Source organism: Kogia breviceps, chromosome 5 (assembly GCF_026419965.1).
Source record: "Kogia breviceps isolate mKogBre1 chromosome 5, mKogBre1 haplotype 1, whole genome shotgun sequence".
NCBI lineage: Eukaryota > Metazoa > Chordata > Mammalia > Artiodactyla > Physeteridae > Kogia > Kogia breviceps.
The window spans coordinates 31,738,750-31,751,091 of NC_081314.1; the positions used below are offsets into that span (position 1 = coordinate 31,738,750).

At 40.5% G+C, this 12,342-nt stretch overlaps 1 pseudogene; it reads left to right on the top strand.

Annotated features, from left to right (window-relative positions):
* Positions 1–5,028: 5,028 nt before the first annotated feature.
* Positions 5,029–11,381, top strand: LOC131756778 (vacuolar protein sorting-associated protein 72 homolog pseudogene; annotated as a pseudogene).
* The last annotated feature ends 961 nt before the right edge of the window (positions 11,382–12,342 follow it).

Consider the following 12,342-nt stretch of genomic DNA (forward strand, 5'->3'; position numbering starts at 1 on the left):
GTTTCATGAATTTGTGATTTTGATAACTATTACTGAATTGTCTGTTTTCCCTCAGCCTTACCAATAGAGAGTGTTATCATACTTTTGAATGTTTGCTAGTCAGATAAATGGGCCCTTTGTGTTTGAGGAATTCATAGTCTTGTCTGGGAAAACACTATCACTTACTTAATTTATGCTTTATTGTTACAAAAGGAGTCTGAGGACAACTTTAAAAAGATAAAAATATTTATTTCTGCATGCATGTGTGTGTGTGTTTCAAAATGATTCTGAGGACACCTATAAAGATATTTATAACAATACAGGAAAAAAACATAGATTGGAAAATTAAGTAAAGCGTAAAAGTGGGAATGGAATTCTGATAAAGATTTGGTTATGACACAGATGTTTATGTCATTACTATGTAGTTGCTGAGGGAGTATTATAAATTTGACTCTGAGTTCCCTGGAAGCCAATATAAAAAATGGAAACATGGTTAGTTATAAGAGTCACAGTGAATATAATATTAATAATATATCTATAATCTTTAAGCCATTGTATTTTTGTGATACTTTATTTACCCCAATTAATTTTAGGTAGGTATATTATTGTCCTCATTTTACAGATGAGAGCCTGAGGCACAGGTAGTTAAGTAACTTGCCCATGATTGTGTAGCTAATTAATAAGAGGTACCTTGTTTTGCATTTAGACAGCATCGTTCCAGAGACCACATTTCAAATTATTATGTAATCTCAACCAAACATGAACCATTTAGGCAGTGGCTGTGATGAAAGCATCTTAATTTTCAGACATTTATTATATGTTTCCATTCTGTGAACTACTCATATATAGGATATGATTTGATATGATATGATATGACTGCTAAGTGCTGGAGCTGCATTTACCACATGACGTTATCCCTCCATTCTGGGGAGGGGTTTAGATTAACCCTTAGATCTTGCCTCTTTCTTGTCTTTTTGTCTAACTTTTATGGCTCTTTAAGGCCTTTGAAAGCCTAAGACAATTGTCATTCTCCTTCTCTGACCTGCTCTGCCCCATTTAACTGGAAGGAGATTCCCAGAACAAACTGTGTTCAAGTTATATGTATCTTTTAGGTTTCATTTAGGAATACTGGAGTTCAAAGCACTGGTCTAAGGCCAATCTTCCAATCTGCCAGTTAAAGGAAGTTTCTGAACACGTTTGTGGTTGGCCACTCATTGTACTGCCCCAGGAAAGACATCAGAAGGGTTTTTATGTCTATTAAGGTTGTCAAAAATTGGTATAAGGATACAGATTTTCCTGTCTTGTTAAATCTGTTCAAACTCAGTCAACAAAGACCTAGACAATATAATGAATGACGCTTTATACAAAAGAAGAATTGGCAAACAGGTAGGCACAGTGAAGCCATGATCATTACCTCTTTGAAAATTCTACTGTGACCACAATGTGACTTTTTATTAGCTTTATACACACTGTGTGACTTTCAGAATATTCCATAATCAATATTCTCTCCTTCAGCTCCCTGAGAAAATAGAGATATTCAAATCATGTCTCCATTAATATCTATGGAGAATAATCACAATGTCTAAAATGCTTCTGGGGTAAAAAAGCATCCTCACAATTTCTGTAGGAACAGAAATACTATGATGTCTCTGGCTGGTAACAGTTCATATGACAAAAATGGTCACTAAGATGTCGACAAGTCAGCCCTTGATATCCAAAATGTTAGGGACTGCCTATTCAGATCTGTCTTCCAGAAGAAATAATAACTATAGCACTTTTCTTTCAATGATACTTCACAGTTTTCAAAATACTTTCATTGGTGGTGGTGTAGAAGCCATGGGAAACGTCTTGTAGGAGCTGGGTATTTTTATCCTGAGAGTCAGCTTATGGGTTCCTCCTCCACACAGTAAAAATTTGCTGCGTTAGTCATTAAGGTATTATCTCTAAGCTCCAAACCTGTCCTTTGCTTTGTGATCCTGAAGCTGGGGCTCTGCAAAACACGTGCGGCTTTGTAAACTGACTGCATGTAGGCTCTGTCAATAGGGGGCGCTAGAGGAAGACGGCAAGGTCCTTCCTGTTCCTGTGACTGTAACCCCAGCCACGCTTGTTCACCCAGGTAGGGGCAATTCCTTCCTAGAGCAGCATCAGAATCTAGTTTGCCGTTTCTCTAGCACTTGTAAAACCTTCACTGTGCTGTTTTCAGAGATGCCAGCGCCACTTGGCTGGAGTGCCCTCCTCAGAAGTCTGGGTCCCAGCCACCAGGACCTTCCTCTGAACTCAGGGACACCAGGAACAGGTGAGCAGTGCCCCCTCCTCCAAGGCCTGAGCTTCAATTCCATGGAGCCCCTTTTTAAAGTCAGTTTTAATAATTTGAGTTTTCATAATTTCAGTCTCTTCTCTTGATTCCCTCAGTTCTAGGGGCAGTAGCTGTTTCCCGAAGTTGTTACCTCCAAGATACCTTAGAGTTCTTTCTAACTTTTAGTCAGTTAACAAATATATTAACATTTCCCTTTGAATAACTGGTGTCGTTTTTGCTTTCGGAGTAGATTCTGACTGATACAGGTTCCGCATTCAGGCCTCAGAGAAGTGTCTTGCTAACACTGATATGACCTCAAATTCATGATGTAAAGATCAAGTGGGGGTGCTGAAAAATAATTCTTTTGACTTTGTGCGATCCATTCACATGCTAGCAAGGAAAAGTTTGGATTGATGATAGAATGGCAAAATCCTTTGAAAATCTGTAGGACTGCAATGTTCAGGATTGGGCATATTGGGAAGAGGGTGAAAAAACTCAAGACAGGGTAATCTGTGTTGTCACTTCTTTAGGAGTTTGCTCCCAGCTCTACGGTCACTGCTATGAGACTGACTGATTACTTTGTAAGTTCATGCTATAACAAACTCTAAACTGTTGCATGCTGTAGTAAGGGCCAATCATTTTCAATAGTTGGAGAATTTTAGGCATCACCAAAAAAAGTTTATTGGGAGGAAGGGGAATTTTCCTGCACCCCTGAAAATTGTCTAAAAGGTGGTAACCTACCATACCTATGTGCAAAATTGGCTCTGGTTTTCATGTTATTAGAGTTCGTGGGGTTTTCATAGATTCTTATTTGTATTCATTTCTTTTCATTAATATTTATAGTCTAGGGCTTCCCTGGTGGCGCAGTGGTTGAGAATCCGCCTGCCGATTCAGGGGACACGGGTTCGTGCCCCGGTCCGGGAAGATCCCACATGCCGCTGAGCGGCTGGGTCCGTGAGCCATGGCCGCTGAGCCTGCGCGTCCAGAGCCTGTGCTCCGCAATGGGAGAGGCCACGACAGTGAGAGGCCCGCGTAACACACACACACACACACACACACACACACACACACACACACACACAAATTATAGTCTAAAGAACAATCTCTAAATCACCTAGTAAATATGTGAATATTTTAATTAATTAATTAATTATTTAGGGTCGTGCCGAGCAGCTTGTGAGATCTTGGTTCCCCGACCAGGGATTGAACCCCGGGCCCCGGCAGTGAAAGCCCCGAGTCCTAACCACTGGACCACCAGGGAATTCCCATGAGTAATTTTTTTAAAACAATTATCAGTATAGAAGCATTTAGGATAAAAAAGTGCAATGGTCTTTTAATTGTCTCCCAACACCTATTATGTGTCATATCTCCTTGAATCCTCTAACAACCATGAGAGACAAATAAAGTTAGCCCCATTTTACAGATATGTAAATTGGCACTCAAAGATTTGTCCAAAGCAACCCACATATAGATGGACAGTTCACACCTATTTTCCTGGCACTATTCCAGTTTATGACTGTTTTCCAGAGACATTATTTAAACACTCCCTTTTACTCACAAATATCCTGATTTGGATAATAAATTATATGGTCACCTGATCCAACTAGTAAGTGAAAGAGCTGGGATTTGAGCTCACCCAAGTCCTATGTGTTTTCCACTGCTGTACATTGCCTGAGAGCCTCCTAAACCAGTTAGAACTTGTTGAATTTCATGGTACAAGAAGTCTGCACCACTGGAATTGGAGCAGATATTCCAGGTATCAGCCTAAACTTCTTAGGAGGCTACAGAGAAATCAGATCTTTCTAGGCTATTATTTCTGAAAACTATGCAAATAACCTTAGAAGATACATCAATTAGCAGAAAACAAAACTCAGACTGGCTTAAGTAGAAAAGGAGACTTATTGGCTCACGTAATTGGAAGTTCAGGAGTTGGGTGAGGTTCACTATTGGTTGATCCAGTTCAGTGATATTATCAAAGACCTAGTTTTAGTGTGTTTTCTTCCCTCTTTCACTCTACTATCCAGTTCTAGCTTTATTCCATGACTGACTTTCTTTGTGGTTGTAAGGTGGCTGCCAGTGGTCACCAAGGTGACATGTTTCCACTTTCACATCCAGATAGAGGAGAAGGTACCTTTACTCCTAACCAGTGAACAAAAACCTTGTTCTTTGCATTGTTTGGACTAAACTGAACCAATGATGGTGAATAGATGCTACGTACTGATTGGTTTACAGTTGGATTACTGATCATTCCTAAACCAATTGTCATGTCCAGGTTGATGTGGAGGTGGAGTGGTATTATTCTGATTTGGGCATTAATCAGGATTCACTCACTTCTGTGACTGGGGATGAAATTTATGGCTCCCAAAGCCCATGAATTGTATGAGGAGCCCATGAACCTGGAAAGGGGGAGTGGATCCTGGTTAAGTTATCAGTGAATGTCCACTGGCTACCCAGCACCCATGCATACCCTTCTTTCCATTCATCCTCTCAAAAACATCCATGTTTCCCCAGTAGAGACAACCCGGAGATTTGGTGCATTAGTGCATTAGCTCCAAGTTTTGATTTTTTGAGTGATGTGGGGTCCACTACATCACATCTGGGTTTAACTTCTCATAGTCTATTAGTATAGGACTATTGGTAATAATATGTTATCCATATACAACACAACCCATAGAAACCCCACGATGAAGAAAGAATAGGATAACTGGAAAAGTGAAGAATGAGAAACAACACATAATAGCCATTAGTCCACAATGATATCATTCCTGCTGGACAGAAATGGTGAGAACTGCATTCCAATAGTGAATTCTATGGAGGGCCATGTTGGCTGCCCAAGGTCTACTCTTTGGGAGGCTATGCTTTGTCCATTGTTTTCCTTGGCTTTATCCAATAAGCAACATGGTATTGGGGTTAAGAGTAAAGCCTTTGGAGTCAGAATGCCTGGGTTCTAATAACTGGCTTTTCTACTTTCTAATTGTCTGAACTTGGGCAAATTTCTTAAACTCTTTGTGCTTCAAAGAGTAAATCCTCAGATGTAAAATGGGGTTAATAATAGTCCTCATCTTTTAGGATTAGTAAGCATGTAAAGAGGGAATGAATGCATGCAAAATGCTTAGAACATTGCTTCACATACATCAAGTGCTCAAGACATGTTATGATGATTTCAGGTGGGCCTTGGGGAGGGTGATCTTTCTGAGGGTTTCCTTGACAATAGAGCTTCCTTCATTGTTTAGTGGACTTCTGGCCTAATTGCTTCTGGTAAGTTCCACAGTCAGATGTCTGCTAGTCAGAGATCAGATTCATAGTCCTTGAGCTTGGCAAGTATATTTTTTGAGCCTAGGTACTAGCTTTTGTGGAGCATAATTTTCTATCCTATTTGTGTAGAAACAAAAGTATCTCAGATCATTTCACTAATGTGTATGACTACCTAGATCTTGTTTATTTTCTTTCTCTTGAACCAAACCTTCCACTAAGAGTACCCATTGTGAGCTGTGTCCATGGTGGATATTTGACCAACATTATGTCAACCATCAGGCAAAGCTGGAAGGGTAAACCCCCAGTCTCCAGTGCTCAGCCACTCTGCTCTACTGAGGTTGGTGTTGTCTTGGCTGACTGTACATTTGTGGGCCTTATATCATCTTTATCTTTTCTTAGCCAGGTTGACAGAGGCAGTTCATAGACAGCTGAATGCCTCATGACAACATGTCAGCCACCCACAAAATAGGCATCTGTTCTGTTCATGGAGTTTTACCAGCCATCATCCCCTTCCATTGCCATGACTCCAACTCCAGCTCAAGTTTGAGCTGCTCTATAAGACTTTTCTTTTATAAAGATCTATGGGGAGAAAATGTGAAGACAGACCTAGACATTTATAGGAAGGCTTTATTTTGTACCTATTTTCATGTATCACCCAGACAAAACATGAATTCTACTTTCCTCCATTTTCATGTAAAACTACATACACCACACTGTACATGTAAAACAAATTTGGAAAGGAGCCTCAAGCTGGCCTCTGAAATTGTGTAAGCAATTATCACATTTTTGTGCGCAAATGCAGTAATTATATGTGCAATTTGGCAGCTGGGTTTGAAAATTTGGCCTTAAGTGGAACATAGACAGGAAAAATAAATGTTGGAAAATGCCAATATTTTATAAAGATTTTGAATCAAATAATGGTGAAATTATTGCAAACCATCTTAATTTTTAATTATAATGATCATTACACAATATACAATAATTTTTTTGAGGAAGAAAAGAACTATAGATCAATTGCCCATCGTTTTTGTTGGAAAAATTGCCTCAATTCTTAGGGAAGATAATTGTATTTTTCAGAGGTTATGGTATATATTTCAAAGGCTTTTTTTTCTTATGAAGAAAAGATAGTGATTGCCTACTAGTTCGAGTTCTATGACATATTTTACTATAAGAAGAAAAGGACTCTTTGTACTGATTACTTTAGAGGAAAAGTAGTATTAACTCTGTGCTTTATTTGAGCTAGTAATCTTAAATTAGACAAAGCTTTCTTTTTAAGCATTTAAGTTTTGGAATATGAGATTATAGTTCAAATGAAGAGTAATTTAGATATCTTTGATCTGGATTTAAGTTGAAATTTTATAGTAAAATCATAGTTTTTATATTGTCATTGAGATTGAATCTAATGCACATGGCTTTTTCATGTGGTTATGAGTGCTGGTGACTTGGAAATGATGTAAGGAAGACCCTGGAGCAATGTTATCTTCTGTGGTTAGTAGGGTAATGGAGAGGTTAACTCTGAAGGCTCTGGAGCCAGCCAACCTGGATTCCAGTCCTGGCTCTACCACTCTGTTAGCCCTGTGACCTTGAGCCAGTTACTTAATCCTTAGCCTCTCTGCATCTTAGTCTCCTCACCTGGTAAAATGGGAGTTGTAACATGCCCACCAAATAGAGTCATCGCCAGGGCAGAAGGAGATAGTCATACATGGTAGACTGTTTGACACTGGTAAGCCTCAAACATGATAACCATTTTTGGTTTTGATCATCATTTGTGGCTTAGTGTTGAACTCCAGTCATGACTAAGTGAGAAGGAAGGCTCTTCCTGCTCAGATATGTAACGTGAGGGCAGGAGACAGTCAGTGTATACAGAAAAGTCCATGGGAAATCCAGGTTCTCCATGGTGAGGCAATGTCCCCAACAGCATGATGAAGGAAGCCCAGAGTATGGGCAGAGCTCAGTTATGGGACTTTATTTCGACTCTGTAGCAAACTATTGAGAGTCTGCTAGGACTGTGCTAAACTAGGGGATAAAGGAAGATGAATAAAGTCTCTCTATCAAGGAGCCTGCAATCTACAGAGGGAATGAGATAAGTGCCTGCTTGACTATAATTCATGATGCAACACACTCAGTGTCAGGGCAAATAAACAAGATGCTCTGGGCATTAAAAAAAAAAGGGAGAGAGAACATGCAAGCAAGTTTTTTTCCCCTTCCTCTAAAATCATGAAAATCTTCCTAGAATAGGTAACTTCTGAGGCAGGTATTGAAGGTTGTGGAGATTTTGGTTAAGCAGACATAATAGGGCTGGAAATGAATCCAGTGAAGAAAAGAACATAAACGAGGCAGAGAGGAGGGAAGAAGGGGGCACCCAAGAACACCTGGAACATCCAACATGGTGGGGGGGGTCATGGAAGTAGACCATTAAAGGAGGCTTGGCTGGATTTGGAGAGCCTTTGAATGATATGGTGAGAAGTTTGGCCTTAATTTAGTATCCAACATGCAGCTCTGAAAGAGCAAGGTCTTGAACAGATCTGATGTGCATCAGAGAATCACTTGAAGGTTTTGTTAAAACACATATTCCTGACCCCTTACCCAAAGATTCTGATTCAGTAGGTCTGGGATGGAGCCTCAGAATTTGCATTTCCAATGATCTCACATGTCACACTGATGTGGTGGGTTCGCAGGACACACTGAATAGCCCTGACATAGGGCACATGGCCTTCCAAAATGTTTTATTTGCAGGTCACTATTAGTAAAAGAAATCCAGTATACTTCCTCACTATATGTATATTTATTTATTTCCAAATTATAGATGAACTACTGTGTCAGTACCTGTTATGCATAGCATAAAGTCTAAACCATTAAAACCCAAAGAGGCTGAGCTCATGATGAAATAAGCAATTATTGTTTTATTTTTATTTTAATTATTAATGGTACAAAAGTCTTTTTGCTCTCACTGAAATTACTGTTAAATTTGAATATGTTTCACTGTTTTCTGAAACTTAAAAATTTTCTGATACAACTATTTAAATGTCTTTCTTTTTTCTTTCTTTTTTTTTGCGGTACGCGGGTCTTCCCCGTTGCGGGGCACAGGCTCCGGACGCGCAGGCTCAGCGGCCATGGCTCATGGGCCCAGCCGCTCGTGGGATCCTCCCGGACCGGGGCACGAACCCGTGTCCCCTGCATCGGCAGGCGGACTCTCAACCACTGCGCCACCAGGGAAGCCCTTAAATGTCTTTCTTAATTCACTTTTTTTCAGTACTTTGTTGTAGTGGTTTTTGCAATTGAGGACTATATCTCACAAAGGCACATAAATCCAAATGGAAAAATTTCCTTTATTGGCTGTTTTAAATAAATTTAATTCACCAGTTATGGAAAGGCTTTTGTTAAAATGTGGCTAGTAAGTTTCCATCTTCTCTGATGTCAATCAGTTGTTCTTGCAAAGCAATAAATAGGTTTTACCATTTTTCATTGTTATCAAAATTCCACTGAAATTCTTTGTTTGGAAGAGTTAAAACTGGTTACAAAAATCTTATTTCCAAGGTTTTAGAATGTGCTGATATGAGATTTTAAAAAATAGATGATATATTTACTAATTTAGTTTTGTATCCAAATTACATAACAATGGACATCTTTCTATATATCCTTTTCCAATGTGCTCTGTCAGTAGCCTGAGTTTCTCTCTTTTCTTCTTTTTCAGAAGAAAAGGTAGTTCCTTCTTATTTACTATTGAAACATTACTTCCACCTTGAAGGGACAGATGGTGTTATTAATGTTATTGTTATTGTCATTTAAAAAATACTTGATAGGTAGCATGTTATTGATAGCCTGCTTGTCATCATAGAAAAGCTTAGCATGTCTGGAACACTTGTCTTTCTGTAAATGTATGTTTTTAGCCCTTTTGAGTACTTTGCCATAAGCAAATCTCTGTGTGGTAGAAAATATGTTCATGGTTACTTGCCATTTCCATTTGTTCCTAAAGAGTCAAACATATTTTAAAGATTAAAAAAAGTCAACTTAAATTAACCACACTGATGGTGTTCTGTGCTTGCCTGTGTAGAGCAGAGCAGGGTGAATGAATGTCACATATGATCTGCCTCAGTAATCTTAGCCAAAATCCTTTAAAACAGTTGGTAAAAGGAGTGGCCCCATTACTTACACAGCTTTACCATTAAAGAAGTAATTTACTGTTGAGAATATATCTCATGCCTATATTTTACCTTTGACGGTTTGGAAAAAAAAGAAATTCTTCATGTATTTTATTATTGAAACACAACCAAGCAAAAACCATATGCTGAGACTTGGTAAAATAGAAATAAGGATACTTTCATTATATATCAAACTCATAACACTGTGTAATTTGTCCCAATTCTTGATTTAAAAATAATTTCCAGGCTGCCAGTGGCCTGCAGGTAGTGGTGTGGGCTCTGAGCTCCGAGGACCATGCTGTGTGAGCAGCAGCTGGAAGAGGTGCAGGGTCCATGAGTGGTTGGAGTTTGGGGGGCCGAGCCCTCCGAAGCCCTCAGGGAGCCAGCTCTCTGGGTTCCTGAGGGCAAAGGGGGAGGATGAGCTCTACCAGATAGCTTATGGGGTTTCACAGAGGACTCAGGAGGTGATGAGGACCCAGGGGACCAGTCAGACACAGAGGATGCAGTAGACTCTGACTCTGATGTGGAGAAGGGGACTGAACACTCCGGTGATGGAGAATAGCCAAGAAGGAAGCATGGAGCTGCCATCAAGGAGGATAAGAAGGGCTTCCCTGGTGGCACAGTGGTTAAGAATCCGCCTGCCAATGAAGGGGACACGGGTTCAAACCCTGGTCCGGGAAGATCCCACATGTCGTGGAGCAACTAAGCCTATGCGTCACAACTACTGAAGCCCGTGCACCTAGAGCCCGTGCTCCGCAACAAGAGAAGCCACCGCAATGAGAAGCCCGTGCACTGCAATGAAGAGTAGCCACAACTAGAGAAAACCCACATGCAGCAATGAAGACCCAACACAGCCAAAAATAAATAAATAAATTTATTTATTTTTTTTAAAAAAGCGGAGGATAAGGAGCCTCTCAAGAGCTTGAGGCCTCAGGATGTCAGCAGCACCTTGGCTGGTGGCGCCCAGAAAAGCCGAGAAGAGAAGGCACTGCTCCCACCGGAGCTACAGGACAGTGGCTCTGGCCATGGGAAGTTCCTGCATCCATCTACAGCTATGCACACACCACATTCCTTCAGGTACAGGAGGCCGGTCACGGGGCCAAGAGGGGCCCCACTGGGAGAGGAGGAGCTGCTCGGGGAGGCCAAAATCACAGAGGAGCTTGACTGACATTCACTGGAGACACATGAGTGGCACAAGGCTGATGGAAAGAATCAGGTTCCCAGGAGGCGGAAGTGCCCGGGGTCCGTCGCCACCTCCCATTCAGTGACAGTGCCACTTGGTGGGGAGCTAGGCCCTAAAGAAAAGGAAGTCGACGTAGAAGGACTTGGTCCTGCTCCCACAGCTTCTGCAGCTTCCTGATGCTGGCCCTGGACCCGTCATCCCTCCTGCTTGCGGTCCACGTGCCTTCATCACTTTTAGGGATGAGGGGACAGTTGAGGAATGGTCTCTCCAAGGGCGGTCCCCAAAGGTCCCTGTTGGAGAGGTCTGCCCAGTGACCCATCGCCCGGCCCTAAACCAGGACCCTGTTACAGACATCCGCCACGTCACTGCTCCAGGTTCAAGATCATCCCTGAGGCCTACAAAAAGTACATCACTGTCCATGGGCTTCTGCCCATTGCCTCAGCCCTGGGAACCTGGTCCATCACCTCCTGAGCCCCTCTAAGGCTCTGGGCCCTGAGCCATGCGCCAGAAAACTGTCATCAAATGAAGTGATGTCTTGTCCTCAGAAACCTCTTTCCTGCTCTGACTTGGGGCTCTTAATGTCTCCCCCACCCCCTTACCTTCCACTTCTCCTGTCATCGCTGATTTTTGTCCAGCCCTTTCCTGTATTTCTTTCCCCATCTTTTCCCTTAGTTCCTACTGGTTTTGTTTGTGTTTTTTAATCTAATAAAATAGAAAGATGAAAAAACAAAATTTCAGCAATGTTTTCCATGCATCTTATCAAAATGGGTTCAGATTCCACTGAAATTCTTTGTTTGGAAGAGTTTCAATCTGGTTAAAAAGTCCTGTATTTTCTGACAAAGGTGTCCATGTTGGTTTGTACCGTATCATTTTGTATGTATTATTTCAGCACTTACCAAAGCAAAAAAAAAAAAAAAAAAAAAAGGATATCTGTAATTGCACATAGCCTTTGTTTCTTACTGTTAAAAGGAAATTACATGTTTCCTGAAATTTTGTAGGACAGTGGATCGAGTAATGCCTAATTTAAACATCTTTCCAAAAATTGCAGCAGCTTGTCTCTTTGTTTCCGATGCTTATTTAAAAAAATGTCTTGTGAATTGTGACTGGTTTGAATTATCATTAGCTTTTACTTCAAAGCACAATTCTACATATGTATATCAAAGTCATTAACCAATATGTCAAGATACTATACACACACACACACACACACACACACACACACACACATATATATATATATATATATATATATATATAAGATTTAGTTCACTGTTAATGAAAATAAATGTAAATCTATGTTTTAAATGGTCTTCTGGATAGCTTTGAATTTTTTTAGCCACTTCCTTGTCACTGATTTTATATTATAATGTGTTAGATGAAAAATCTGTACTGGGGTAAATGTGTTAATGCTGCCATTTTCTTGTTCATTTGAGCTTGCAAAATTGGTATTCTTGTCCATAGATGGCTTCTTTGCAGGAGTTTTTAAG